Consider the following 5,375-nt stretch of genomic DNA (forward strand, 5'->3'; position numbering starts at 1 on the left):
AGGAAGACTTGAAGAAGGAGGTTAATGACGAAAAAGCGCCTATTGAATTGAAAATATTACCTTCTACTTTGAAGTATGTATTCCTAGATGAGACCGAAGCAAAGCCGGTCATCATAAGCAACCTTTTGTCAAATGATGAAGAAGCCCGTTTGATCAATGTGCTGAAAAAAAATCAAGAAGCCATGGGTTGGACTCTTTCCGATCTAAAAGGAATTAGTCCTTCCTATTGCATGCACAAGATCTTGATGGAAGAGGATTTTAAGCCGGTAGCTCAACCACAATGCCGCTTAAATCCTACTATGAAGGAGGTTGTTAGAAAAGAAGTTGTAAAGTTGTTGGATGCGGGAATGATTTACCCGATTTCGGATAGTCCATGGGTTAGTCATGTGCATGTGGTTCCGAAGAAAGGTGGAATTACCGTGATCCGCAATGACAAGGATGAGTTGATCCCTACTAAAGTTGCAACGGGGTGGCGAATGTGTATTGATTATAGGCGGTTGAATACCGCAACTCGAAAAGATCATTTTCCACTCCCGTTCATGGATCAAATGCTCGAAAGACTCTCGGGGCAACAATACTATTGTTTCTTGGATGGCTATTCCGGGTATAACCAAATTGCGGTTGACCCGGCCGATCATGAAAAGACGGCTTTCACATGTCCGTTTGGAGTTTTCGCATACCGAAAAATGCCCTTTGGGTTGTGCAATGCACCGACGACTTTCCAACGATGTGTGCAAGCCATTTTTGCCGACCTTATTGAGAAAACAATGGAAGTCTTCATGGATGACTTCTCGGTATTTGGTGGTTCCTTTAGTCTATGCTTGGCAAACTTGAAAACGGTGCTTGAAAGATGTGTGAAGACCAATCTTGTGCTTAATTGGGAGAAGTGTCACTTCATGGTGACCGAGGGGATAGTGCTTGGCCATAAAGTCTCTTCAAGAGGGCTTGAAGTTGATCGAGCTAAGGTTGAAGTGATTGAAAAGCTACCTCCTCCGGTGAATGTGAAGGGAATCCAAAGCTTTTTGGGGCACACCGAGTTCTATCGGCGCTTTATCAAAGACTTCTCAAAGGTAGCTAAGCCTTTGAGTAATTTGCTAGCTAAGGACCATGTATTTCTCTTAACCGATGAATGTTTGCAAGCTTTTGAAACTTTGAAAGAAAAATTGGTTACCGCTCCAATTATAGTCGCTCCAAATTGGAATTTAAATTTTGAGTTAATGTGTGATGCAAGCGACTATGCAATCGTAGCGGTATTAGGCCAAAGAAAAGAAAAAAAATTCATGCGATACATTACGCAAGTAAAGTTCTTAATGAGGCTCAAATTAACTATGCCACCACTGAAAAAGAATTACTTGCGATAGTGTATGCGCTTGAAAAGTTTAGGTCTTATCTTATAGGGACTAAAGTCGTAGTGTATACCGACCACTCGGCGATTAAATATTTGCTCACCAAACCGAATTCGAAGCAAAGGCTCATCCGTTGGATCCTCTTGTTGCAAGAATTTGATGTTGAAATCAAAGACAAGAAAGGATCAGAAAATTTGGTGGCGGATCATTTATCCCGCTTAGTTAATGTGGAGGTTACCGCGTCAGAGAAGGAAATCCGGGAAGAATTTCCTGATGAAAAACTGTTCAAAGTTCAAGTTAGGTCGTGGTTTGCAGACTTTGCGAACCACAAGGCTAGTGGTTTTGTGCCTCCCGACCTAACTTCGAACCAAAAAAGGAAGTTTCTTTCGGATGCCAAGTATTACGTATGGGATGACCCGTACTTGTTTAAGTTGGGTAGTGATAACCTTTTAAGGAGATGCGTTACTGGCGATGAAGCGCAGAGCATCCTTTGGCATTGTCACAACTCGCCTTACGGCGGACACTATAATGGGGTGAAAACGGCCACTAAAATCCTTCAGTCAGGATTTTATTGGCCCACTATTTTCCAAGACACACATACCCATGCGCAAAGTTGTGATAGTTGCCAGAGAAGCGGTGGGATTGGTAAGAGAGACGAGATGCCTCTCCAAAACATCCAAGAGGTCGAAGTATTTGATTGTTGGGGCATCGATTTTGTAGGACCATTCCCACCCTCTTATGGTAACGAGTATATGCTTGTCGCAGTTGATTACGTTTCTAAGTGGGTTGAGGCGATTGCCTCACCTCGGGCGGATGCGAAAACGGTAATAATTTTTTTGAAGAAAAACATATTTTCCCGTTTCGGAACCCCCCGAGTGTTGATAAGTGACGGAGGGTCACACTTTTGTAATGCACCGTTGGAAAGCATTTTAAAACATTACGGTGTATCACACAGAGTGGCAACTCCATATCACCCACAGGCTAATGGGCAAGCTGAGGTCTCTAATCGTGAGATTAAGAGAATCCTCGAAAAAACTGTGTCAAATTCGAAAAAAGAGTGGTCACAAAAATTGGATGAAGCGTTATGGGCATACCGTACCGCCTTTAAAGCTCCAATTGGGCTCACTCCTTTTCAATTGGTGTTTGATAAAACTTGCCATTTGCCGGTCGAATTGGAGCACAAAGCCTTGTGGACTCTGAAATTTTTAAATTTTGAAAATGATTTGGCCGGTGAGAAAAGGAAGGTGCAACTGCTTGAGTTGGAAGAGATGCGCAATGCCGCATATCACTCAAGTTGGTTGTACAAAGAGAAGGTAAAAAAATACCATGACAAAAAGCTCCGAAAGAAAGAATTTGTGCCCGGACAGTTGGTCCTCTTGTTCAATTCCAGGTTGAAGTTATTCCCCGGAAAGTTGAAATCAAAATGGTCCGGGCCATTTCGGGTCAAAGAAGTTAAGGAGTACGGAGCTATTGTCATTGAGGACATGGAAAAGAAGGACAGTTGGACCGTTAATGGCCAACGTTTGAAGGTTTATCTTGGCGGTCATGTGGATCACGAGAGCTGTGCTATTCCTTTGGATGCTCCTCTGTGAGCATCGCACCGTCGAGCTTATCCTACGTTAAACAAGCGCTTGTTGGGAGGCACCCCAACATTGTAAGTATTTATAGTTTTTCTGTTGTGTCGTAGTGGGATTCCAATTGTTAAAACTTGCTGAATGTACCAGGAATGCTATTTTTAAAATAAAAAAAAGCAAATGCTGTCATGCTCGCTAGATGCTCGCTAGGCGAGGCAGTAGCGAGCAGATTCGCTAGCTGCTCGCTAGGCGAAGCAGCAGCGAGCGCTGCGTGGCATGACTAATTTAATTCTCAGCAGGCCACTCATTTTGGGCCAAAACACAATTTTCCTTTTCATAACTCTGAACCGAACACTCACAAGCACTCTCTCACTTTTCATCTCTCTCACAAACACTCAAACCCTAAACTGAAGCATTGCAAACTTCACTGCACTTCAAATTCAATCAATCTATTTTACTAAGGTTTGCCCTAATTCCATTTCTTTATGTTTGAACTTTGTAAATTTCTGATTTGCATGTCATTTCGGGTGAATTTGGGGGAATGGGTATTTTAGGTTTTGCATGTGGGAAACTTTAGGTTTTGCATGTGGGTTTCGAATTACATGTATCCTAGAATGATTCTTTTCTTGATAGATCATTTTGTTCTGAAATAGATACCATGAGAACTTGGGTTTTGCCAAAATTTCACTGTAAACATAGTAGAACCCAAAAACCTGTAAGATTCGCTAGCAACTCGCTAGGCGAACCAGTGGCGAGCATTTGCTGCCACTTCGCTAGGCGAAGCAGCAGCGAGCATGACAGTAGTTTGAATTCTGTGTTGCTTTCTAATCTGTTTTGTGTTGTGTTGTTTCCTCTCTATGTTTTGCAGATGGAATCCAGATCCGGAGCTTCGAAGAAGAGAAAGGGCGGGAACACTTCCCGTCCCGTACCAATACAATTCGACACCGACAAATTTGTCGGGCCAAAGCAAGCCGCAAGATATGTTGCTTTGGAAAAACGAAAGATTTTACCGGAAAAGAGATTCTTAATCAACCCTGAAGGCACGAACCGAACATTCGCCATGTTGATCAACAGCAAAAAGTGGGATTGGTTAATATCCCCCCTGGAGCATTACGATATCGCAACAGTGCATGAGTTCTATGCGAAAGCACTGCCGGATGATGACGAGCCATTCACATGGACGTCTAGAGTGTCAGGCCGTCCTGTTGCGTTCGACCGGGATGCAATTAACCGTGTCCTGGGTGAACCGCTCCAACTGGGAGCCGAGAAGAGAGACACCTACCACCAAGAATTAAGGCTTCACCGGGATACTGATGCAATTTCTGCTGCCCTGCTTTTGAGAGGGAAATCAGTTGAGCTGAACCCATCTGGGGTTCCCATGAGATACCATAGGGAGGACATGACTCCCTTGGCTCAACTGATCCTTTTGTTGGTTCTTACAAACATCGCACCCAAGTCTCATACTTCTACAGTGCCGATCCCAGTGGCACACTTGGTACACAACATCCTCGCTAACGTCCAGATTGATGTGGCGAGGATTATTGCTTATGAGCTGAAGTCCGTGATTGAAAGCGGGCTAAAGTCGGGGGCACGAGTGAATTGTCCCCTAGCTTTCCCTTGCCTAATCATGAGTTTGTGCCTGCAAGCGAGGGTGAGGCTACCCTCTAGGGGTCAAGTAAGGATCCCGCCACCCATTGATGACCGATACGTGGCCAAGTATTGCAAACCGAAGAATGTACGAGGTAGTTCAGCTGTTGAGGTTACTGGGGCTTCTGATGGTCCTGGTACTTCTACTCTAGGATCCGATCCTTTCCAGCAGGCTGTCTGCAACTACAATTGGGATTGGATGGCGGCAACTCAGCGCTCCATGCTCGATATGCACGATTCTATACAGCTGTTACAACTGTAGGCACGTGACCCCTCCGATGATCACTCATTGATGACGCGTGAGCAGTTTCTGCAAAACGCTAGCTGGCCTGTGGACAGGCCTGTGTTTGGAGAGGGGGCGGGTGCTGGTGCTTCTTCTGGTGCTGCTGGTAATGATGATGATGAAGATGATGATGATGAGGCCACCGGTTCTGAAGCCGGTAGTGATGAGGGTTCTGAGTCCTTGGAGGGCTAAGTTATTTTATTTTTCATATTATGTTTTATTTCTATTGTATTTTCAGAATTGTGTATTTTGATTTTGGCTATGTACTTTTGGGGTGTTTTGTCCCCCATGAACAAATTTAAATTTTGAAGTAATGTTATTATTTATGTTTTAAATTTCTTCTGTTTTAATAAATTTTTGGTTGGTTGAGTGTTAAACCTTCTAGATTGGTTGCTCCTCAAAGAAGTATCCAATGAAGGTGCATCCGAGCTTGGATGGCAATGATAAAAATAAACAAGTGAACAATGCTAAGGTACATGGTTACCTCCGGCTAGAATTTTAGAATGCACTAAGAACTTTACTCTT

Source organism: Lathyrus oleraceus, chromosome 6 (genome assembly GCF_024323335.1).
Source record: "Lathyrus oleraceus cultivar Zhongwan6 chromosome 6, CAAS_Psat_ZW6_1.0, whole genome shotgun sequence".
NCBI lineage: Eukaryota > Viridiplantae > Streptophyta > Magnoliopsida > Fabales > Fabaceae > Lathyrus > Lathyrus oleraceus.